This window comes from Canis lupus, chromosome 25 (genome assembly GCF_048164855.1).
Source record: "Canis lupus baileyi chromosome 25, mCanLup2.hap1, whole genome shotgun sequence".
NCBI classification, from domain to species: Eukaryota; Metazoa; Chordata; class Mammalia; order Carnivora; family Canidae; genus Canis; species Canis lupus.
Genome location: NC_132862.1, coordinates 7,998,041 through 8,023,887, shown reverse-complemented (window position 1 = coordinate 8,023,887; position 25,847 = coordinate 7,998,041). Strand labels below are relative to the sequence as shown.

General features: G+C 39.3%; 3 long non-coding RNA genes across 6 annotated transcripts in view; 2 read left to right on the top strand and 1 right to left on the bottom strand.

The window, feature by feature from the left end:
• Nucleotides 1-750, bottom strand: part of LOC140617214 (uncharacterized) — a 57,320-nt gene extending 56,570 nt beyond the window's left edge. For both annotated transcript variants that reach the window (XR_012017431.1, XR_012017430.1), the window contains exon 1: nucleotides 383-750. This is a non-coding gene — a long non-coding RNA (uncharacterized lncRNA). The remainder of the gene's footprint in view (nucleotides 1-382) is intronic.
• LOC140617212 (uncharacterized) overlaps nucleotides 1-23,602 on the top strand; it is a 51,012-nt gene extending 27,410 nt beyond the window's left edge. For all 3 annotated transcript variants that reach the window (XR_012017419.1, XR_012017418.1, XR_012017420.1), the window contains 4 exons: nucleotides 6,379-6,460; nucleotides 7,349-7,548; nucleotides 8,335-8,500; nucleotides 23,405-23,602. This is a non-coding gene — a long non-coding RNA (uncharacterized lncRNA). The remainder of the gene's footprint in view (nucleotides 1-6,378; nucleotides 6,461-7,348; nucleotides 7,549-8,334; nucleotides 8,501-23,404) is intronic.
• LOC140617215 (uncharacterized) lies at nucleotides 11,947-20,306 on the top strand. The gene is made up of 2 exons (XR_012017432.1): nucleotides 11,947-12,804; nucleotides 16,711-20,306. It is a non-coding gene; the product is annotated as an uncharacterized lncRNA (long non-coding RNA).
• Nucleotides 23,603-25,847: the final 2,245 nt, after the last annotated feature.

The window sequence follows — 25,847 nt, the reverse complement described above, 5'->3', positions numbered from 1 at the left end:
GGGTCATGATGACCTTAACCTGGGTTCTAGTTCAGTCAGCAACCCAGAAGCAAAGGGAATTACTTAATGTATCGCCACTCTGCTCCACTGTATTTACAACTAGAGGAAAACAAATCCTGCCATATGGACAAGCATTCTATCAAGGATGTAGCACAAATGTAAACAAGGTGTCCTTTTAAGTCAATATTTGCAAGGAAGAGGACAGGGTGTTCATTCTTGGTATCATTATGTTACAGAAGGCTTCATAAATTAGTGAAAACATTGAATTTGCTACATATTTATACACAAAGTGCTATGAAGCATAAGGGGAAGAAAGCAGGCATGGATTTTAATAAAATCAAATTCATACATGCTCTAATAGGCAAAAAAGTTTTGTACTTACATTGATCATGGATGAAGTTGTCTGCCCAGTTTCTCATGGGGAAAAAGCAGCTTTGAATATTTCATTGGAAAGTAATATTGTGCCTTTATTGGATTTCCTTCAGATGAAACCGGATAGATGAATAATATATATGTCTCATGCCAATGAAAGTCCTTGTGATTTGTACAGCTGTGACTGAGAGGAGCCAGTTGACACTTGAAGGCAAGGAAGTTGGAAAACGATAGAAGAAATGAGTGGAAAATCCCACAACTCAAAAATCCCACTGCTCTCTCAAGGACAAGATTGTTACTTGAGAAGGCTCTGTTGAATTTTTGGCATTCTTGCATTATCTCGCTTTGAAGATGGAATGTAAATCATGGTGTTCAGTCAGTATCACTGCTCTCTGAAGGAGGCTCGAATTGCTGGGACTTTTTGGTAACATCAATTTCCCAAAATTTAAGTAAATAGTTAATGTTTCAAAAGTTTTGGACATTAATGATCTGTCTTAGTGGAGAGAGCAAGCCTCATTTTGGGGAAGTCTATGGTAAGTTTCCTTTCCATAGGACTATAGTTAACCCAGAGAGACACCCATGTTTATCTACAAAGACTTCGATGAATTTTGGCCACTTGTAGGTTTGACTGCTCATTCTATGGAGTTTTTTTTTTTTTTTAAGATTTTATTTATTTATTAATGAGAGACACACACACACACACACAGAGAGGCAGAGACACAGGCAGAGGGAGAAGCAGGCTCCATGCAGGGAACCTAACATGGGACTCAGTCCTGGGTCTCCAGGATCATGCCCTGGGCTGAAGGCAGCGCTAAACTGCTGGGCCACTGGGGCTGCCCTCAGCCTATGGAGTATTGTTAAAAGTTCATTTGGTATGGAAGTCATGAGGGCTGCCCCCGGGTGGGCTTGGTGGACCCTGGACAAATGTGGGGAGCTGGTGGTAAAGATGTTCCTCGCATCCTTCCCTGTGTGCAGAACAATTTCACCGATCAGTTGGGCACCACTGCTAACAGGCAAAACCTTTGAGTTTAAAGTTACTTTCATTATTTTCTGCTGTCTAGTATAATTTGATAAACTTCTAAGAGTCTGAAGCATTTTTGAACCCAAACCTAAATTATCAAAGAAACCATGTAAAAAACTTAGCCTCTTCTTACTTGCATATTCATTAAAAAGAAATAGAAGATTGTGTGTGGGGTGAGTGGGGTAGGGTGGCAGGGAAGTGTTTGGTTTTAAAATAAAATACTCACTCAGACATCTGGAATTTGAATTTCTCTTCTTCAACTAATTATAGCTTTTGTGTGTGATGCAGAAAGGTCAGCTTTAAGGACACTCAAAAGATCATTTAGCAGAAGCAGCATGAAGTACAAATAGCAACACATATAGTAGAATTATAAATTAATAGAGACTCATTATTCCTTCAGAATTTACAGACCTTTCTTATTGTCTTATCATTGTGCTTTTCAATGCCAGCTTTAAATTATAAAACCCAGTTTGCTGTAATATTTTCAATATAGAAAGGATTCTGAGAAAGGAGTCAGTATTCAAAATATGCCTGGTCATTGCTAGAAGAAACTGATGAAATACACCATAGTCTTTTCACTTAGGACCAGATTACATGTTAAGGAAGACATAAGAAGGATTGGCCCTCTGACATGAGAGATTTTTTTTTATTTTATTTTATTTATTTATTCATGAGAGACGCATAGAGGCAGAGACACAGGCAGAGGGAGAAGCAGGCTCCATGCAGGGAGCCGGACGTGGGACTCAATCCAGGGTCTCCAGGATCACGCCCTGTGCTGAAGGCAGTGCTAAACCCCTGAGCCACTTGGGCTGCCCAACATGAGAGATTCTGTAGAACTTTCAGGCCATGTTCTTCTTTTAGGGTTGCATTAGATTCCAAAACATGGGCTCTGAGTAGAGCATTAAAGTGAAGCTTCAGGATATAAGGTAGTTGCCTTTAAAAATGATTGAGAAAGATTTTCTTAAAAATGTCTTTTTAAAATTTAGACTTTTAACAAGATACAATTGAATTATTTTCCTTTTATCTAATAAGGCATTCTGTAACTCATGGAATGATGTGCCTTTAATAATAATATCACCACTGAGAAACCTGAGCCAATAAGGAAAATATAGTCCTCATAGATTTTTGTAACTTTGCTGCTGCATAAGTTAGAAAGGTTCTTTTAGGGAGAAGTCACAGACAGTAACTTTAAAAAGAGAGAATTCATTTAAACGATTCTGAACATTCTCATAAGCCCTAAGTAGGAGTTGAACAGGTGGGCTTGGTGAGTTGAAGATGAGGTACCATGGACATTTAGAAGTCATGTCAAATGGACTCAGTTCTAGGGACATTAGATAAGCACCAGATTTCTATTCTTAAGAGAAAGAGTCTTGTTGGGCCAGTGTGGGTTAGGCTACCTTGGATGTAGGAGCTGGGGTGAGAGGGGCAGGATTACAGTGCAGACCTGTCTCAGAGGCCATCGAGGGCAGGGCCCCGAGAGGGACAGTGTGGGTTACTGCACCCATGAGAGGTGTTGAATTTAGAAATTACAGTTTCTAAAGTTTTATGTGACACACACATACACACACAGATACACACACAGGTAATCAAAATTCAGGTGGTTTCTTATACACTCCATAGCTATAGTTTGCACGATTATAGGAGAAATTATTGCAATACCAGGTCATTAGTTTCAAGGAACAGTGTCTTCATAGCTCAATCCTCTTGTCATATGCTTACCACAAGGTCATTGAAATAGAAATGAGATGATTGAGAAATAGTATATAACACATATGTAGTAAGTAAACATGTAAACTAAAATGCAGGGGAAAGTAGGAAATGAAGGAATGTGGAGTTGGTGGAAAAGACAGACAGAAGGCAATGAAAGAATATTTCAGCCAGTGTGCAAAATCCCAGAGGCAATGAAGGGCAATTTCTACTTGGAGAACTGCAATTCGAACCATATTTATTGGGGTGCCTGGGTGGTTCAGTCAGTTAAGCTGGGGACTCTTAATCTCAGCTCAGATCTTGATCTCAGGGGTGAGTTCAGGTCCTGCATTAAAAAAAAAAAGAATCCTATTTATTGTGGCAAATAATATAGGGAGTTATCATGTGAAGCTAGAGCAATCAGCAGAAGTGACGTAATGAAAAATATGGTGAGTTACGTTAAGGACTATTTTGATGATAATGAGGTCTTATTAAAGTGTTTGAAATGGGGGATACATGATCATAGTTTTGAAATTTTTTTAAAGATTTTATTTGTTTATTCATGAGAGACACAGAGAGAGGAAGGCAGAGACACAGGTGGAGGGATTCCCCTCCCCCTGCAGGAAGCCTGATGCGGGACTCGATCCTGGGACCCCAGGGTCATGACCTGAGCCCAAGGCAGGTGCTAAGCCACTGAGCCGCCCAGGGATCCCATATATTTTTGAATTATCAAAACTGCTGTGGCAACTGGACTAGGGCCATAGTGGGGATACTAGTTAGAAGAATAACAGGAATCTGAGAGAGAGCAAGCAGTGGAGCAGTGGACCGAACCAAAGCGGTGCTGGTGGTCATGGAAGGAAGTGATGGAGACAAGAAATCAACAGGCCGTGTTTGGCAGGAAATGAGGGGTGAATAAGTGGAGGTGAGGATGGAACAAGGCTCTAGTGTGGGCAGCCCGGTGGATGACAGGGCTGATCACTGAGATGGCGTAGGGCAGGCTGAGATAGAAAAAGTAGTTCCACTTATGGCATAGTGTACTTTAAATGCTTCTGTTACAGCCAAGTAGAGGTGTCCAGTAGTTATTACAGGTCTGGTGATGGGGAAAAGAATCTGGGGGTAGAGATACACATTGCGAGACTGGACCGGAACGCATTGAGACAAGTGTTAAAGCGAGCCATTGTTTCTCTCAGTTCTGATGGCACCCCTACAATGGTGACGCTGTAAAGATGCAAGGTCTTCATAGTCTCTTTAGGGGAAGGGTGTGGGGAACTTCTGAGACTGGCACTTTGAGAACGCTCATTGGTAAGGTGGAAGAAAACATAAACCAGCAAGGGAAATGGTTTTTTGCAAGGCTAATTTCTCTTTCCTTACAGAGTACCGAGTGTACTCAAATGAGTTATTATGAGTAAAAAAAAAAAAAAATACCTCTAGTGCATGGTCTCTATCTCCGTGCGTGGAACCTGAGTTAATTATCTAAACTTGGGACTTCTCCTCACAGCGCTGGATCAGACACAGCTGGAGTGCTGATGAGGTGGCTTATATAGGTTGGTGTCCTGTGCTACCTCACAGACTCCCTGATGTCAGAGATTATATTTTATCTTCATCTCTTAGATTCAGTTCCTTGACTAGGGCCTACCAGGTGGCAGGTGCTCAGTAAATAGTCATTGATTATATCAAGGTTCTTTGACAGAAGAACACCCTCATATTCCAGGAATTCCTTTTTGTGCCCTCCAGTCACTTCTCAGAATTTCTTAGAGTGGAGTGAGGATGTCCAGTGGGGTAGATGGGAGGTAAAGTCTGAATCTTCGTGAAGCTTATATTTCTTTGGCATGGAGTGTTTCGAAGTTCTCTGGCACGTGAGACCCTAGAATTACTGAATGCCTCTGAAATTGTACCCACAAGTCTTAACCCTCAATTTTTGTTTGATATCTTCTTTATGATAAACTAATTTTGAAACTTGTTAAAGGTTACAGCTGAGGGAGAAAATAGAATTGACAGCTATGTCTGTTAGTATTCTTCTTTTGCAAGTAATAGAATATTGAACCCAAAGTAGCTTAAGCAAAGCAAAAATATGGCTTCAGGCCTGGCTTTCAATAGGGGCCAAGATGAGTCTACCGAGAGTTGCTTATGTCCATTTTGGTACCATTACTCCAGGTTAATTTCTTTCTCACGCAGTAGATTTTGGTTCTACTTCCTTGGAATTGATTCTTCCATGATGGCAAGATAGTTACCAAGAAATATAAAGTCTTTCCAAGCTGAGATCCTGCAGGAAAAAAAAAAAGGCACTGTTGTGGCATCCCCTGAAGTTTCATTGGCTCTGATTGGGTCATTTGATCATTCAGAAACCTATAATTATAATCCAGAGAATAGGAAATACTGACTAGCTTAGACCTGGTCTTCTATGATGTATATGGGCTTGCTTGGAAGGCTGCGTTGTTTACCCAGGGGAAATCTGGTAATCTGGTTTCAGTTATTTGAAGAAGAATGGCAAATACAGTTGAGGGCATGTGCTCTACCTTTTTGTCCCACTGCATCCAGGGCAGATGATAATCGATCATGGTACATTTTTTCCTACTGTATTGGACATGGTTTTGGCAACCTTGTCAATACACTGCTGTACTCAGCCATTAGCAATTCATCAGAGTTGGCAAGCAAGATGAACATTAGATTTGATGCAGAAATTACCTGATACTTCTTCGACAAAGCCATGCTTTTCTTCATCAGTAAATCAAGGCAGAAGCAGACTGGAAGCATTCTATAACAAGGTTCGAATTGATCACTGATGAACGTTTTTAATTGCCCCTCCCCTTCCTTTTTGTTTTTCTCTGTATGTGTTCATTTATTAATAAGGAATATTTTGTTTATAGGTTCTGAGAAACACTCTGGTCATTAGTTGTGGAATAATAATAAATTTGTTCTTTTCAGGGTGGACATTAAAAGCATTGGAAAACATTCTGTGATTTCAGTGGGCACAACATGGCCAAAATAATTATGTATTTTTCCTACAAGAAAAAAATGCAAAACATAAACAGATGAAATCAGACTCAAACAGATGGGTTTCCTTCTGGGGCCCAGTGGTCAGTATTTCAGGAATTCTGAACCTGAACCCTGACTTTGTGTCACAGTTACCCAAACCACTCATGTGACCACAGGAATCCCAGGAGGCCCTTGCCTTCCTGTGCCATCATTCCAAATGCTTCTAGCACTGGCTCACTTAGGCCAGAAATTCCAGAACTACACATTTATTTTTGTGAATTTTAAAGCTTTTCTTTCTTTGTCTCCTCTTAAAATGCCCTTAGGAGGACCCCTGAAGAACAGACCATTAAGTTCTACTGGCTATTTACAACTCTTATAGCTGGGGTGTTGGATTGTGCTTTGAAGGTAGGTTTTATTATATGGGAAGTGGGAAAAGCACTGGGGGATGGAGCAGGTGCCAAAAAGGGATAAAAGTATCTATAAAGAGGAGGCTGAGAAAGCCACAGGCAAATGTTACTTCTCACTTTATTACGGGGTCTTAGAAGGAGCCTTTATGATGCAATTTGAGAGCCTCCAAATTTCAGTGTGTTCATTCTGTCCATCCATCCCACATTAATTTCACAGACATTCATTGAGTACTGTGTCCAAGGCACGGAAGGGAATAAAGATGTAATTTCTGACTAAGGAATCTTAATCACCTAATTGTATAAGGTGGAGAAATAGTAAAGTTGCATTGTCTGACATAGTGTTTCAAAAGTTTTCAAGGCCACGATCCTAAAGTTACTCTATGATTATTTGTACTCTCTAGTCTAGAAAAGTATGTTATTTTCTCAATCACAAAATGTACTTTCTCAAAAATTCTTTGGTGATTTAGCAAGTAAGCCACCATGATAATGCAGAGACATTTCACTTTGTCTATAGTGTATTTATACTGTTGTCTTTACTACCCTCTTTCCCTTCTCTTTCCACTTCTACGCATCTCTCCAATGCCCTGTTCTCTTTCCTCGCCCTTCTCCTCTCTGCTACCTTTTCTCTTCTTTCTTCTCGCAACCCTCCCTCTGCCCACACATAATCTCTTCTCTTTTCCACTTTAACCTATTTTCTTCTCTGTTCCTCCTCTCTCTCCTTCTTCTCTCTCTTTACCTCTCTTTTCCTTTCTCCCTCCCTCAGTTTTGCTTCTTTTGTAGTTTGACCTCATTTCGTGCAGTGCACACAGACATCCCTGTGTGGAAAAGGAGGGGTTTGACCATAGATAACTCTATGTTGACACCAGCTTTGGCCTTGACCCTATAGGAAGAAGATATCTCCACTCTTCTAGCAACCATCTATAAGTTACTTCAGTTTGTCCAGCTTGGGTTGTATCTACATTCCTGGATTCAGTGTCCTAGGCCAAAGGGATGAATACCATGATGTAGTGCATCTGGACTGTGGCCTCACTCTGAGGCCAGGGCCACACTTACTGGGATTGGCAGTTCCACCAAGGCTAAGGGGAGGTAAGGAGAGTGGTTCCCCCAAAAAAGTGGGAGTGTAATTATCAGGAGAAATTGGGGGAAGGGATTCTGAGTAGGAAAAAGCAAAATCAAACCAAACCAGAGTAAATGGCAATATCTACCATTTGTCTAGAACACAATTATTTTTACATCATACATTATACATAAGAAATACCTTTGAATCCTAAGCAACTTTTTCAGGATAAAATTCACTAAAGATAAGCTAAAGCCCGTGAATATTTGTTTTCACACAGCCTTGATAAATTGACCTTGAATTCGTCATTGTCTTCTAGTGAAGGGAGTAGCTAACATGTTATTTAAGAGCCAGGGGCTAAATCATCACTCTGGTATAAAGAACAGGATTGTACAGTACCATAAAAGATCAGTTTGTGAAAGCTGTCACAAAGCATTTAGAGACCAGAGACAAAATAATGAAAGGGTCAGTTCAATTCAATTTGACAAATATTTATTGAATATATATTTGATGCCTGGATCACCAGGTTAAATTACAACTCTACCAGGAAGAAAATAATAAAATGATTAGTTGATATACGTTTGAAAAGGTAGGGATATGCTAATATATCTTCAGCATTAAGTTCAGATAAGCTAAATGTATGTTCAGATTCAGGGTGGTGCTGGAAAGCAGGGGAGTGACCCCGCCAGGGCGGATAAGCTCTGCATACCTCACTGCCTGGAGGAGGCGGTGCTGTTGCCCTGGGGCCACCATTATACAAGCTTCCTCCTAACCTTTCAGAAGTGACAGGGTAATAATACCTTCCACCTTCCTAGGGCCATTCAGCCAACGGAGTGCTTTCACTGTCTTACTTGATTCAGCCTGAGCGCTCTGTAGGATTGGCCAGGAGAATCAGCATCATCCCCAGTGAGCAAAGGAGGTCCCGGGAAGTGAAGGGATCCACCCAGTGCCACACAGGTCCTCAGGGAGCTAAGACTCAAGGTAAGTTTTTCTGAATGCGAGATAGGCAAGTGCCCCCACTGCATCACTGCAACAGTCTCTTCAGTAGAGGTGGGAGGAAGGGCCAACTCCCCGGTGCCCTTCTGCCTTGACCTGCACTGGATTGGTCTGCCCAGGTCTCTCCTTCACTGGCTCCTGATCTTCCCTGGCTTCCAAGTGCAGGTATCTTTCAAGGCAGTGGAGCCCAAAATTCATGAGTCATCACAATTCCCTTGGGGAACTTCAATATTCCTTCTAACACCCCCTGACATACAAGCACACCCACGGCATCCTGGTCCCAACCCATTCTTGATTTCTGTTAACATTTTGACATTGTTGCAGGTTAGGGTATGTTTCTGAGATACAGTTAGAATTGCAGAAGTTTACTGAGGAGTGATCTCCATGAAAGGAAAAGAAGGGGAGGTGGAATCAGGCACAGGGAGCCATCGCCCTGCACGCTGACCTGGTAGTGTCGGCTCAATGGAGAGTCCTGGGGCAAAGATGGCCTGCTAGAGGGCTACTTGTTGGGTGGAAATGGCCAGACCCTATACTACTGTGCTGTTCAGCTCTCTGGGGGCCTCCTGAGAGGAGCATGGCCTTGACCTGAAAGCCGAGGGAGCTACAGCTGGAGGCTGCAGGCTCACCATAGTCCTCGCAGCTGGGCGGTGAGTCCTTTCTGGAAGGGGGGATCTGAGTTGCGCGGCCCTATCTGTGCCAGTAGCACCTTTAGCATGCCGATTTGTGTTCATCATTTAAATGCTTTATGTCTTTATACACTAACTGGAGTATAACCTTATTAAAAGTCAGTGCCTTAGGACTACAACAAAATCCCAAACAAGATAATATATGGTAAAAAAGGAAACAAAAAATAAAAGAGTCAGGGTCATTTTATGGATTTCTTTTTTAACCCCTTCTGTAAAGCCACACATCAGATTTCCTATTCGGTCACTGATTGAATTGAGAAACAAAATAACTGGGTACCTCTGGAAGAAAGAATAAGACAGTCTTCAAAACATTCACAGAAGAGAGATAAATAAATATGACCTCTCTTGGAGAAACTTGACAAGTTGGAACCAAGAACAAATGATAAACACGAGCTTTGTTTAAAATTTAATTAGGTTCCAGATTTGTTGGTGTGTGAGATTGCAAATATTTAATATACTAGTGGAAACACATTCTTGAGGTTTATACTTGGGAAGATGACTACATCCAAGCCAGTCACAACTCCTGGATCTAGATCTGATTCAGTAAGAGGTGCCGTCTTACAAAAGAATCTGGCTTTCTGTCCTTGGGTGACAAGATGGCCTTGATATAGGTCACCAAGCCCTCATACAGCTGCCTCTCAATATTCCTGTGCTGCTTTCGAGCTCAGGGAATGAACTTAGGGACTGACCAGTGCCATCAGGAATACCTTTTGGCAGGAGATGGGAATTGGAATATTTGTGTACCCGATATTCCCTAGCATCCCTGCATGGCTTTTCTGCATATTGAAAGCTTCCTGTCATTATCTCGGAGTAACAGAACAGCTAAAGTAATCATTCCGACTTACTTCATTTTGACAGTGCAAAAGCTTTAAGATACGTTTTCCTGGTGGCAAAAGACACTTGATAAACAGAACTATCCTTTAAAAAACAGTTTTTGGAGCACAAACAGCTGTCTTCCATTTTTGGCATAGAAAGGCAACACTAAAATGACTAATCCCACTAAGTATTACAATAAAAGTGCTGACGAAACCTTAACTATATCCTTCACATCTTTAGTAGCCCTATAATTACAGATCTAGTTTAAAAAACCCCCAGCAACTTCTAGGGCACATTTAATTACTATCTGCCTTTATCATCGCCTTCCTTCCCATAAGAGTGTTCTACTTATGCATGGCCCCCTGGACCAGTCACTCAGCTGCCCTGAAAAGATAAATGTGTTTTTCAATAAAACGATTTCACCTAGTATGATTTCCATTATCCTAGAAGATAGTCTGGAGGGATAATCAATAGTCGTTGATCAGAAGTGGGACTTGAGCCTCTTGGCGAATATTCTGCTGCCATCTATACTTCATAAGAGCGTCAACCTGCACCTATTTTTATCTTTTCCCGCACAAATGGACAGGTTTCATGGGTTGAATAGCAACAAAATGGGAGCCTAACAATAAAAAACATCCCCAGGAAATTACTTTAGAAAATGTCAATTTTAAACAATGCTTAGGGTTCAACAAGGGGTAAACTGAGGGAGGATTTTTAAAAAATAAAATGGATCTATTACTCAGTATATTTGAAATTGTTCCTCAAAAGGTCATCACTGCTGTAGGTAATTTTGCAGATGTAGCTGCCTTTTCTAACCTGCTTTTAATTCCATTTTCTTTCTTTCTTTTTTAAAAAAGATTTTACTTATTTGTTTAGCACAAGCTGGGGTGCAGGGGAGGAATAGTGGGGGACAGAGGAGGAAAGATACTCAAGCAGACTCTGCATTGAGCAGGAGCCTGATGTGGGCTCTACCTCGAGATCCTGAGATCATACCTGGGCTGAAATCAAGAGTCTGGCACTTAACAGACTGAGCCACCCAGGCGCCCCCACATTTGCTTTCGAAAGCCTGCAGTGAGCAGGGGGTTGGGCCTGTACATGTCTGATGTCCTTTAGGACACACCTGTGGGACACTAGGCGTTGTGAGCAGTATCTGTGGTTGTTTCCATAATTCTGCATCCCGCTTTGGGCATCCCTGTTGGTTTGTAGCTCTGGAATATTGGGTCGTTCTCAGGAGAGCCTCTGGAGGCCTGTAACCACATGCCTGTAGGTAGCAGTGACATGGCTTCATCTTGCCTTGTCAGATTATATGGGAGACAAATCTTGGTGGTGGAGAGTACAGTCTTGGAATCATACCAACTAGACTTAGATGCTGGGTTCTGCTCCTGGGAAAGTGCATGACCTTGGGCAATTTACATCAGCTCTCAAGGTGCCGGTTTTCTTACATGTAAAACAGGAATAATAATATTACATCATAGGGCTGAGATGAGAAGAGGTGAGACAATGTGTATGAAGCTCTTAGCACATTCCCTGGCATGAAAGAAAGTGTTCAGGAAGTGATGGCTATGTTTTTTACTCTTGTAGACAAACTAACAGGAGACTCAAACTGTAATGCAGCATGTTTGGAGGAATCATTGGAGACATTGGTGTCTATTTGGAATAAACTGTTTTAGTCAAGATTCTTATGCTTGCAAAGAAACAAAGCCTGTTGGAGCTAGCTCTGGTCAGAAGAGGTGTGAATGAGAGTTTATAGAAGAATCTCACAGGACAAAGATGAACGGTCAAGTCAGGCTCACAGGGGTTGCTGGGGGCTGGGACCCACAACAGGGGTAGGTCTCTGTTCCTCAGTCCCTATGTGGCCTTCTGCTCTGTGCTTCTGCCCATACTTCTGCACTCTCTTCCTCTCTCTTGGCCAGATTCCTTTGCCATGTGGCTCCAGTGGCTTCCTAGCCACCATTGATTGCAACAGACTTGTGTGTTTTAACACACAATGTATGAGAGAAATTGGACTGGCCCACTTTGTTTGAGCCCGGCCACATGAGTCACCAGCCATGGCCCAGCCAGTCGACTGGCTTTTCTTTTGGTCAGCTGTTAACCTGTGATCCAATCAGTCATGGCCTGTGCAGTTAAGATCTCGTGGAAAGTTAAAGCTGCCTCTGTCAGACAGTGAGCAGAACAGGTTTTCTAGAAAAGAGTAGGAATATCTAGTACAGTCCGCCTGAGAGCTGTCATCTCTACTATTCGCAGTCTTGCTAACTGAGTCCCATGGAGGAGAGCTCAACCACAGAGAAATTGGAAAGACCCAAACACTGGTGGTCCCTCCTCCTCTCTCCCTAAACAGGGCTGGTGTCAAGAGGGTTGCACAATGAAAAAAAAATCTCTCCATCTGTGCCTTCCAAGGTAGTAGGTCAGAATGGGAGGGACTGTGCTGGCTTTTTCCATGTACAGGGAGGAGCAAGGAAAAGCCTAGAAGTAGTGGTGGAGGCAGGTTGGGGTGGATAAGGGGGCTGAGTCGGAGTGGACGGGTGGGCTGAGGAGCTGTGACCCCTCTGGAGAGGGCAGAGGAAGGGCGGGTGCGGAGGGCCTTGGGGCTCAGGGAAATGGCTGACCCAACGGAGAGGAGGCCCTCTAAATTCCTCTGGCCCCGAGCCCCGGGGGCCTGGCTTTTCTCTCAGTGCTGGCAAGGGAGGTGCCTGTTTATCTGAGGGGCTGCTTACTGCAGGCTGCAGCTGTGCTGGACCCTCCCCTGGGGCGCCGAATTCTCCGGAGACAATTGGACCAGGACAGCAGGTTAGTAAGGGCGAGGTTCCTCAGTTTAGCAAATTCTGGGCCAGACAATGAGTTCTCCACATTCTCTATGGAGGGAGGGTCTGGCGCCAGGGGCTACAGTTAAAATGTGAGAGAAGGAAGCCTCTTGCTGTGGAGATATCTGGAATGAGGCCTCGCCCTTGAAATTAACGGGAGAAAGCACGGGAAGTCCTTACTCCCAGTTGTGGCCAAAGTCTCCACATTTTCACTTTGGTCAGGAGAGGTAGTAGCCTGGTGTTGTGAAATCTCCTACTCTCATTTAGTTGTAATTGCCTTCCGGCAAAATATTGTGACCCATGGGTCACTTCCCAAGCAGATGGGAGGAGAAGCTCTTGTTAGTAACCAAATGCCCTTGGCCAAAAGACCTAGGAATTCGGGGATGGATCAGGGCCCCATGCCTCTATCAGAGAAGGGAGAGGACAGTGATCGGAGCACAGTGAGGGCAAGTCCAGGAAAAAGGATCACTGGTAGATTGAAGTGATAATAATTAACGTAACAACAGTAATAATTGGTCCCATTTCGTTAGCACCAATTAAGTATCAGGTACTTTGCATACATTTATTTCTCCCCAAATTCTGGAAAGTATCTAGAGAAATACCTGTTGTACAGATGAGGGAACCAGAGCACAAATCCACACAGTAGCTGAGTTGGAGTTTGAGCCCTGGTCTGTCTGACACTTCTCTACCTCGAGACAGGAAGTCGAGGAGGACTGCTGGGAACTTCACCCTGAAAATAATAAAGAGGGTACAAACAAGAAGCAAAGAATGGGGTTTTGCTTTGAGATCTAGATGGAGAGAAGGAAGGAAGACAAAAAATTAAGTCAGCTAGAAGAGAAGAGGAAGACAAAGAGTGGGTGGCCATGGTCAAGGGTTTGGACATAATAGTTTCACCAAATGGAAAGTTAGGCCATCTGGGTTGGCAGGGGATAGAGGGGATTGAGGACCCCTCTGCTAGGGGAAAAAAAAAATAAAGCTTGGCTGGAGGGTGCAGAGAAGAGGAGGAAAAAAATTCCTTCTTACCCTTTCCAAGATTGTCTGAGTTGAAATTAGTATTCTGTAAGAGTCCAAAAGAAAGAGGAGCCAGCATGACTCGGGCATTTTTGCCAAAGGTAAGGAGCAATGTACTTGTCTTCACCAATATTCAAGTGACTAGAAACATTCTGGATGGGACTACACTTCTTCAAAGAGCTCTGGGTAGGCACACAGGTGCAGTTCCACATGCAACAGCTGATGGCATTACCTGCCCCACACCCCTCCCTGCACCTCCCCCCACCCTGCTCTACTCCCTCAGGCAGGGATGCTAACAATTAGTCTGCCGAGACAGGCAAATCTAACGTTAAAGGCCAGGAACGATTCCGTGTGTGGACTTCTGTAAAGTCAATACTTCTCTTTTGGGTATTTAACATTTTCATGGAAGGATTACAGGTATTGTGTCTAAAAAAATTCTAGAGACATTTCTGTGTTTTGCCGATAAAGTAGAAAAAGTTCCGACTTCCCTATTTGTGTATCTTCTCAGTGATGGTTTTCACAGCAGAGAAGTCTCCCTATTAGGGATATAGCAAGTGAGGAGAGCTTGAGGACAGAAGTTTTCATTGTAAAGGGTGATGTCTTATTTCAAAGAATATCAACAAAATCCTCTATGTTTTCAATTGTAATAACAAGACAGCATCTATACAGGACCACAGCCTTGCCAACCGTATGAATTATTACGCAGGTGCCAATTCCCTTTATGATTCTAGGGATGAGATTATAGAGATATGGAGCACTGTAGATGGTGAGGTGCATCATTTCCTGGACTGTGTTCTAGTGAAATTATTCACAAGGAAATTTCCTTGAAAGGAGGGTATCATCATAAATAAGTTTGGGTACTGCTGCATTCAAAAGATCATCTTTTGGAGGTTTATTATTATGCACATCAGCTTATTAAAGAAAATTTATTTCAGTTTGTTTAACCCAGTGTTCCCCAATCACATTAGACTAGGATAATACCTTGTCACCAAATGCTTTTCAACACTCTACAGTGCTAGTGTTGTACCTGGTGCTAGACCTGTGTGCCTAGCCAAGGTTTTGCAAAGGAACTCTGGGAAACACTACATATATTATGTAATACAGTGTATATAGGTGATGTATAATTGTATACATGTATATATATTGTATATATATATTGTTTGCAATGTATATACAGCATATATTTCTGTTCCTTTAAAAAAATGTATGAATTCACTCTGTATGTATTGTCCAATTCTTGCTGGATGGAATATTTCCTATAAAAAAAATCTTTGGTACCTTGAAAGACAAAACAATAATATCTCATGATTTTAGTGTGTATTTTTTATTTAACAGAGAAAATAGGACTGCATATGACTATCATTTGCTAATTGTGTGTGTGTGTGCTCCTCCTTATTTTTGAGAGATTTTGGCTTAAGGAAAAATGTCACATCTCTAATTTTGACAATTACCAGTTTTGGGGATTAAATCTTTATCCCTCATTCTGGATGTGGCCCTTTTGTTTATACTGGTGTAATACATGCCTCAGCACTGCTCCTATAATTATATCATAGAGATGGAGAGGCACAAGTTGTCCCAACTTATCAGAAAGAAAAAAAAAATGCATTTTCCAAAATGTCAAAATACATGAAATCAGTCGCATAAATTGTGAAAAATAAGTCACAGGTCTTTGTGTGCTGGGACAACATAAAAAAAAAATCCTTTTCATGAAGACCTACCATTACACTTTGTATAACCTAAACATTTCAGTTGTAATGATTGGTGATGACTTTGAGAGGATAACTCAACTTGAAAGTTTTTCTACCATTTTTTTAAGATTCTTTTTTTTAAAGATTTATTTACTTTTAGAGAGCAAGAGAGATGGAGGAGGGGCACAGGCAGAAAGAGAGGGAGAGAGAGGGAATCTCTAGCAGAGTCCCTTCTGAACACAGAGCCCCACATGGGGCTTGATCCCACAACCCTGAGATCATTTTCAGGTAGGTGTATACTTACACATATATGACCAAAATGTCAAAATACATGAAATCAGTCACATAAATTGTGAAAAATAAGTCACAGGTCTTTGTGTGCTGGGACAACATAAAAAAAAAAATCCTTTTCATGAAGACCTACCATTAACATTAGGGACTCTCAGGAATTTCTGGGCCACATTTTGAGAACTGCTGTTCTAAGCAATGGTTTTCAAATATTTTTGACCTTGACTCCCAATAAGAAATAAATTTTGTATGCTGTGCTCAGAATAACCATAACTGAAACAAAAGTTTCACAAAACTAAACTTTTACTATTTGTGAGCCTCTGTGGCATATTCTGTTCTTTTTATTTTTGCCTTACTTCAAAAAAAAAAAAAGGTGAGTGTGATTTATTAACTTGCATGGATTGAGACCTACTGTTTGAAAATCATGGCTTTAGAGAGCTTATATTTAGAAGTGTAATTTTGGTGTCTATGGTACACTTTCCAAACTGGTTCTTCCAATTTATGCTCCTTCTCAACAGAGTGTAAGAGTCATCTTTCCACATCATTGCCAATACTTGGAATTGTCAGACTTTTAAACTTTTTCTAATCTGTAAGATGTCGGGTTTTAATTTGCATTTCCCTGATGCATCTTTTAAAATTGCCTACTCATACCCTTTGTTCATTTTTAAATTTAGCTTTTTATCTTTTCTTTTTCTTTGATTTTTAAAGTACATTTTTTTAGGATGCAAATCAAATGCCAGCATTATGCTTTGTAAACATCATCTCCCAGTCTGGCATTTGTTTGTTTGTTTGTTTACTTTTTACTGTTCATACTGTCTTTTTATGTTTAGATCTTTTCTTTATTATCATGTTATCATATTATCAGTCTTTTATTTTATGGTTTGTGCTTTTGTGTCTTGACACAGAGAGTCAAGCGAAATGAAGAAGCAGAGAAATATATTCCAAATGAAAAAACAAGATAAAAGCTTAGAAAAAACCTTAGTGAATGGAGATCAGTAAAATACCTGATAAAGAGTTCAAGTAATGGCCATAAAGATACTGAATTGGGGAGAAAAATGAATGAGCACAGTGAGAACTTCAACAAAGAGGTGGAAGGTGTAAGAAAGTACCAATTAGGAGTTATGGAGCTAAAGAATATAATAACTAAACTGAAGACTACATTATGGGGTTCAATAGCAGACTTGATGAAGCAGGAAAAAAAGATCAGTCAGCTTGAAGACAAGGCAGTGGAACTCACCCAATTAGAGCAACAAAAAGAAACAAAGAATTAAAAAAAAGTGAAGATAGTATAAAGGGATTATGGGACAACATCAAATGGATTAACATTTGCAATTTGGGGCTTCCAGATGGAGAAGAAAGAGAGAAAAAGGCAGAATTCTTATTTGAAGAAATAATGGCTGAAAACTTTCTTAACTTCAGGAAGGAAGCACACACCCAGATCCAGCAAGCCTAGAAACTTCCAAATAGGAAGAACCCAAAGATACCCACACCAAGACACATTAAAATATCAAAATTTAAAGACAAATATATTAAAAGCAGGAAGAAAAAAAAAACCCAAAACTTGTTTTGTTACGTACAATGATATGGGAACCCCCATAAGACCACGAGCAGATTTTTCAGTACACACTTTTCAGGCCAGAAGGCAGTGGCACAATATATTCAAAGTGCTGAAAGAACAAAATTCCCAACCAAGAATATTCTACCTACATTCAGAATTGAAGGAAAGAAAAAGCTTTTTAGACAAGCAAAAGCTAAAGAAGTTGATCACCACTAAGCCATCCTTACAAGAAATATTAAAGGGACCTCTTTAAGCTGAATAAAGGGCACTAATTAGTAATAAGAATATATATGAAAGAAGATTAAATCTCACTGGAAAAGTAAAGGTAGTAGTAAAGATCATGGGTTAAATACTTATAAAGTTAGTATGAAGGTTAAAAGACAAAAGTAGGAAAAATACCTATGACTTCAATTATTAACTAAGGGATACACGGGCTCAAAAGATGTAAAACATGACATCAAAAACATAAAACATGGAAGGAGAGTAAAAATAGTGAGCTTTAGAATGAGATCAAACTTAGGTTGTTTTCAACTTACAATAAATTTATAGATATAAATTGTAATGTGGAAGCCTCATGGTAACCACAAGGCAAAAACCTATAGTAAATATACAAATAATAAAGAGAACAGAATGTAACTGTACCACTAATGAAAATCTTCAAACTGTAAAGGGAGATAGCAAGAAAAGAAGAAAGAGAGGAACTATAAAAACATCCAGAAAACAACTAAATGACAATAAGCACATATTTACTGATGATAATTTTAAGTGTAAAAGGACCAAATTCTCCAATCAAAAGGTATACAGTGCCTGGAAAGATAAAAACACAATACCTATCTATACGCTGCCTGTAAGAGATACACTTTAGATGTAAGGCCACACAGACTGAGAGTGAAACTGGAAAAGATAATTCATGCAAATAGAAATGAAAAGAAAGTTGAAGTAGCTATATTTATACCAGACAAAATAGACTTTAAAACAAAAACTAAAATAAAAGAAACATTATTAAAAGACAAAGGGGTCCATTCAACAAGAGGATATAACATTTGTAAATATTTATGCATCCAACATAGGAGCACCTAAATATATGACCCAGATATTAACAGCCTTAAAGGAAGAAATAAATAGTAATACAGTAATAGTAGGGGACTTTAATACCACTATCAATGGATGGATTATCTAGACAGAAAAATCAATAAAAAAATATTGACCTTACATGACATGTTAGACCAAATGGACTTAGATATTTACAGAACATTTCATCCAAAAGCAACACAACACATAGTCTTCTCAAGTATACCTGGAACATTTTCCAAGATAGAGCATATGTTAAGCCACAAAACAAGTCATACTACATTTAAAAAGGGTTGAAATCATATCAAGTATTTTTTCCAACCACAGTGATATGAAACTAGAAATTAATCGCATAAAGAAAACTGGAAAATTAAAAAATACATTGGGACAAACAGAAGTGGAAATGTAACATGCCAAAATTTATGGGATGCAGTAAAAGTAATTCTAAGAAAGAAGTTCATAGTGATAAATGCCTACCTCAAGAAACAAGGACAGTCTCAAATAAACACCTAACTTTATACCTCAAGTAATTAGAAAAAGAACAAATGAAGCCCAAAGTTAGTAGAAGGAAGAAAATAATAAAGATTAGAGCAGAAAACATGAAACAGACTATAGGACAACAGAAAAGATCAATGAAAGTAAGAGCTTATTCTTTGGAAAGATAAATAAAATTGACAAAACTTCAGTTAGATTCACCAAAAAAAAAAAAAAAAAAAAAAAAAGAGAGAGGACTCAAATAAATAAAATGATAAATGAAAGAGGAGATATTACAACCAACACCACAGAACCACAAAAGATCATGAGACTACTATGAACAATTAATTATATGCAAACAAATTGGACAACCTAGAAGAAATGGATAAATTCCTAGATACATGCAATCTACCAAGTATGAATCATTATGAAATAGAAAATCTGAACAGATTAATTATCAGCAGGGAGAATGAATCAGTCATCAAAAACCCTCCAATCAACAAAAGTCTAGGCCTAGAAGGCTTAACTGGTGAATTCTAGCCAAACATTCAAAGAAGAATTAATACTAGTCCTCAGATTCTTCTTAAAAAATTGAAAAGAGGGGAACTCTTCCAAACACATTTTATAAGGGCAGCATTACCCTGGCACCAAAACCAGACAAAGATGCCACGCACACAAAAAGACAATTACAGACCAATATCAGTGATGAACCTAGATGGAAAAATTTTCAACAACATAAAAACCAAATTCAACTATACGTTAAAAGGATCATTCACCATGATCAAATGGGCTTTACTCCAGGGATGCCAGAATAAATCAATCTGTGATATACCATCTTAATAAAATGAAGGATAAACAGCAACCCAAGTGAGACACACACACACACACACACACACACACACACAGAGGAATATTACTCAGCTATAATAAATAATGAGGTCTAACGATTTGCAACATGGATGGACCTAAAAAGTATAATGCTAAATGAAATCAGTTACACAAACAAGGGCAAATGCCATATGATTTCACTCATATAAGAAATTTAAGAAAACAAACAAACAAAGAAAAAAAAGACAAAACCCAGACTCTTAACTACACAGAACAAACTAATGGTTGCCAGAAGAGGGGTCGGCAGGGGAATGTCTGAAATAGATAAAGGGAATTAAGAGGTACAAAGTTTCAGTTACAAAATAAATAAGTTATGGAGATGAACAGTGCAGTGTATGGAATATAGTTGATAAGATTTTAATAGCATTGTTTGGTGATAGATGGTGACTACAATTACATACTGAGCACCAAATAATGTATCAAATTGTTGAATCATTATGTTGTATACCTTAAACTGGTGTAACACTGTATGTTAATTATACTTCACTTCAATAAAAAAAATTAAAAACATATGATCATCTCAAAAGATGCAGAAAAAGCATTTGACAAAATTCAACATCCACTTATGATAAAAACTCTGACCAGAGCAGACATAGAGGGAGCTTACCTCAACAAATAAAGGCCACAGATGACAAGCCCATAGATAACATCATACCTAATGGTGAAAAGCAAAAGCTTTTCCTCCAAGATCCAGAACAAGACAAGGTTCAACCCTCACTACTTTTACGTAACATAGTATTGGACGTCCTACCCAGTACAATTAGGCCAGAAAAAAAAAAAAGAGGAAATAAAACTGGAAAGAAGAAATAAAACTTTCACAGTTTGCAGATGACATGATATTGTATATAGAAGAATCTAACAATTCCATCAAAAGACTGGACAGAACTAAGAAATGAATTCAGTAAAGTTGTAGGATATAAAATCAATATACAAAAATCTGTTGTGTTTATACTAATAGCAAACTATCAGAGAGAGAAATTAAGAAAACAATCCCATTGTAAATTTCATCTACAATAAAAACTATAAGACATTAATGAAAGAAATTAAAGAAGACACAAATAAATGGAAAGAAATCCCATGGTCATGGATTGGAAGAATTAATATTGTTAGGATGTCCATACTACTCAAAGAAATATACAGATTCAGTGCAATCTCTATCAGAATTCTAATGGCATTTTTCACAGAAATTGAATGATCCTAAAAATTTTATTTGAGGCACAGAAAACCCCAAATAGCCAAATTAATCTTGAGCAAGAACAAAGATGGAGGCACCATGCTCCATGTTGGTTTCACCATGATGATTTCAAACTATATTGCAACACATAGTAATTAAAACAGTATAACATATTTTTTTAAAGATTTATTTATTTCTTTATTCATGAGAGACACAGAGAGAGAGAGGCAGAGACACAGGCTGGGGGAGAAGTAAGCTCCATGCAGGGAGCCCAACGTGGGACTCAATCCTGGGTCTCCAGGATCAGGCCCTGGGCTAAAGGTGGCGCTAAACCACTGAGCCACTCGGGCTGCCCAAAAACAGTATAGTATTGGCATAAAAACAAAAACATAGATCAACGGAACAGAATAGATTAGAAATAAACTCATGCATATATGGTCAGTTAATTTACGACAAAGGAGTAAGAGTGTACAATGAGAGAAGGAATAGTATCTTCAATAAATGGTGTTGGGAAAATTGGACAGTTACACGAAAAGAATGAAACTCTCTTACCCCATACACAAAAATTAACTCAAAATAGATTAAAGACAGACATGAGACCTGAATCGTAAAACTCCTAGAAGAAAATGTAAGCAGTAAGCTTCTTGTTGACATTGGTCTTGGAGATGATTTTTGTAATCTGACATTTTAAAAATTGAAACCAAAAGCAACAAAAGCAAAAATAAATGGGTGAGACCACATCAAACCAAAAAAGCTTCTGAACAGCAAAGGAAGTGATCAACAAAATGAAAAGACAACAGAGAAAATAATTACAAATCATGTATCCAATAAGGGGCTAATAATCCAAAAAACCTAAAGAACTCATACAACTCAATAGTAAAAAATGAACGTGGGGCAGAAGGTCTGTATAGACATTTTCCCAAAGAAGGCATACATATGGCCAGCAGGTACATGAAAAGATGCTTAACATCATTAATCATCAGGGAAACGCAAATCAAAACCACAATGATCTATCACTAAGCACCTGTTAGTATGGCTGTTATCAAAAGGTTGACAAAAAAAAAAAAAAACTAGAAGTATCAAGTGTTGGCAAAAATGTGGAGAAAAGGGAAACTTCTGCACTGTTGGTAGGAATGTAAATTAATACAACCACTATGGGAAGCAGTATGGAGGTTCCCCCCCAAAATTAAAAATAGAACTACCATATGATCCAGTAATTCTGCTTCTGGGTTTTTAGCCAAAAAAAAAGCATTAATTCAATAAGATACATGCATCCTCATATTCATTGCAGCATTATTTACAATAGCCAAGGTATGGAAATAACTTAACCATCCACAGATGAATGGATAAAGAGGATGTGATATGCATTTACAATGAAATAATACTCAGCCATAAAAAAGAATGAAATATTGCCATTTAGGACAACATGGGTAGATCTTGAGAGCATTATGCTAAGTGAAATAAGTCAGACAGAGAAAAGGAAATATCACATGATCTCTCTTATATGTAGAATCTAAACAAACCAACCAAAAATTAAACTCATAGATCCAGGGAACAGATTGGTGGTTACAAGGGCCAGGAGGTGGAAGGTGGGGGAAGTGGGTGAGCTGTTTTTAAGTAAAATTCCAGAAAAAGAAAACCAGAAAGAAAAAAGAAAAGAAAAACAAAGAAAAGGAAGGAAGGAAAAAAGGAATCATTAGGCAGTGAAAGCTTTCAGTCTGCTGAGTCAGAACTGCGAATAAGTCTCTGGATTTTACCTTCCCTCCCTAAATCCACTGGATGGTGACACACTCCTGCACTCAGACAGTAAAAATAATATTCTAGAAGTTCTTACCTTCCAGCCATGTAATATAATGATACAGTGTTGAGGACTAGATATCAAATGAGATCATGGGCGAGGAGATGCATTTAAAACCCCAAGGGGCTTTATAAATATGAGGTGGTGGTGGTATTACTGTGATGGAAGACATTATGCCACTTGACTGGTAGAGTTATTGGCAAAGTAGTCAAACACAAGACCCCACATTGACGGGCAAGTCATTACAAGCCACCTTTTCCTTGCCCAATTTAAGTAGGCTGTGATCTAAGAAGGCAGTGTTATTTTGGCTATCAGATGCTTGGGCCACCACAAAAACCTATTTAAAACATCTGATTATAATATACATTATATTAGATTATATATTGGTTTCTTGTTTTTTTCAAAGATTTTATTCATTCATTCATGAGAGACAAAGAGAGAGAGGCAGAGACACAGGCAGAGGGAGAAGCAGGCTCCATGCAGGGAACCCAATGTGGGACTTGATCCCGGGTCTCCAGGATCACATCCTGAGCCAAAGGCAGAGGCTCAATCACCGAGCCACCCAGGTGCCCCTATTTATTGGTTTATAATAAAAAATGGCTCTAATTTTTCTTTTTCTTTCTTTTCTTTTTTTAGATTTTATTTATTTATTCATGAGAGACAGAGAGGCCGAGACACATGCAGAGGGAGAAGCAGGCTCCATGTAGGGAGCCTGATGCAAGACTCGATCCCTGGACTCCAGGATCATACTCTGAGCCAAAGGCAGACACTCAACCACTGAGCCACCCAGGTGCCTCTATATATTGGTTTATAATAAAAAATGGCTCTAATGTTTCTCTTTTGCTTTCTTCCTTTTTTTTTTTTTTTAAGATTTTATTTATTTATTCATGAGAGACACACACACACAGAGGCAGAGACACAGGCAGAGGGAGAAGCAGGCTTCATGTAGGGACCCTGATGCGGGACTTGATCCTGGGACTCCAGGATCATGCCCTGGGCTGAAGGCAGGTGCTAAACCACTGAGCCACCCAGGGATCCATCCATCCTTCCTTCCTTCCTTCCTTCCTTCCTTCCTTCCTTCCTTCCTTCCTTCCTTCCTTTGTTCCTTCCTTCCTTTCTCTCTTTCTTTTTCTTTCTTCCTTTCTCTCTTTCTTTTTCTTTCTTTCTTTCTTTCTTTCTTTCTTTCTTTCTTTCTTTCTTTCTTTCTTTCTTTCTTCTTTCTTTCTTTCTTTCTTTCTTTCTTTCTTTCTTTCTTCTTTCTTTCTTCTTGATTTTATTTATTTATTCATGAGAGACATACAGAGAGAAGCAGAGACATAGGCAGAAGGAGAAGCAGGTTCCCCATGAAGAGCTGGATCCCCAAGAGGACCCTGGGATCACAATCTGAGCCAAAAGCAGACACTCAACCACCGAACCACCCAGGTAGCCCTGCTTCTAATTTTTCATCTCAGGCTCCAAATAGCTTGTCTACCCATTTCTTTTACTGAAGATAAGATTTCTTCATTTTCTGATTCTCCTCCCCTCTCTGCTAGTGGGACTGTGGTCTGGCTTCAGAGACATAGCTCCTGGAACCATTTAAGCCTGGAAATGGGATGGGGAGTTATTTAGTCCAACCCTTTGATGGGGGTGTAGTGAAGATGAAAAGAGCTCATGCATGTAGAGCCTGTAGCACAATGACTAGTATATACTAAGCTTTCAATAAAAGTTGCTATTAATAGTAATAATAGCAATATCTTAGAGCTTTTTAGTGGCAGGGCTACTAGATCTACTCTCGATCTAGAAGGCTTTAAGAATTGTTTAAGAAGAACTGATCATTTCTATGCAATTTATTGTAAATTCCACCATTTATGAGTTCAGATAGTCCAGTTTAAGAATATCAGTGGATAAAGTCTGATTTACTTTAGATTCTCAAATTATTTTTCCCATTTCCTTTCATAAAAGTAGCCCAGACGTAAAAAGCAAATGTGGCAAAGAAAATCCCTGAATGATTACTTTCATTAAAATTGTATTTGCTTGAAAATTAGATAATATGCCTTTATATCTCAGGGCTCCAGCTGTATAATTTAACAATAACCAGCACCTACAGACATATTTTAGCAAATACACTCCCACAAAATGCTCTAAGCTATACAAAATGCCATGGCTGCTGGAAAACAGCTGGGAACCATGACCTCCTGAGCTTTATCCAAAAACAAAACAAATAAAACATGAAAATTATTCCACTCCCAACAAAACAGTAAAATATCCCCTGACCCCCCAAAGTAATGCAGGGCATACCCAACTTAGTTAATTTTACTTTACTCTGTGACCAAATAGATTGAATGATTTGACTCTACTAGATCACAGAAATAAGTGTGGCCTCATAACCTCACTGGCTAAAAAACATTATTATGACTTGAAATAAAAAAAAAAACATTGGACATTTAAATTTGAGGAATGATAATAACAATGATAATGACAATGGTCAGGATCACATGGGAGGATTTTACAAAAACAGAGTATAGCCAAGAGACTATCCCTTCCTATCCAAAGACACAGAGAATTCATTCTCTGGAGAAAATGAACCAGAGAACCTTGTAGACTTGTGATTGTCTAGGATGACAGGGGTCAGGAGAAAAGCTACAGGAGATACAAGAGACTAAAAATGGAGATTTGAATGAAAGTCTGTAAGTGTACAGATGAGATCCCTCCAGAACACTGACTGGCAGCCAGGGTGATATAAGCAAGACAACAAATTGGAAACTCTTATGGAGAAACAAAACTAACCAAACTCAGATACTTAAAAAGCCATAGGTACCATATTCGTGGGTCAATTAACAGAAAAGGTAACTCTCAGCCCTATCATCCTACAATGATGCCATGTACTTAGTTCACAATCAACTTCGTAGGGCTTCACTCTTGAATATGAATAGAGAGAGACAATCTGCAGATATAGGAGGAAAACTTCCAATATGAAAAACACATAGGCATTAAAAGTTACAACTTAATGGAAAACCCAAGACATTTTAGGAAAGAGGATAAAACACAAAACCAAAACTGTATACATAAGACCTATGCATAAGAGGAGATATTATAAGAA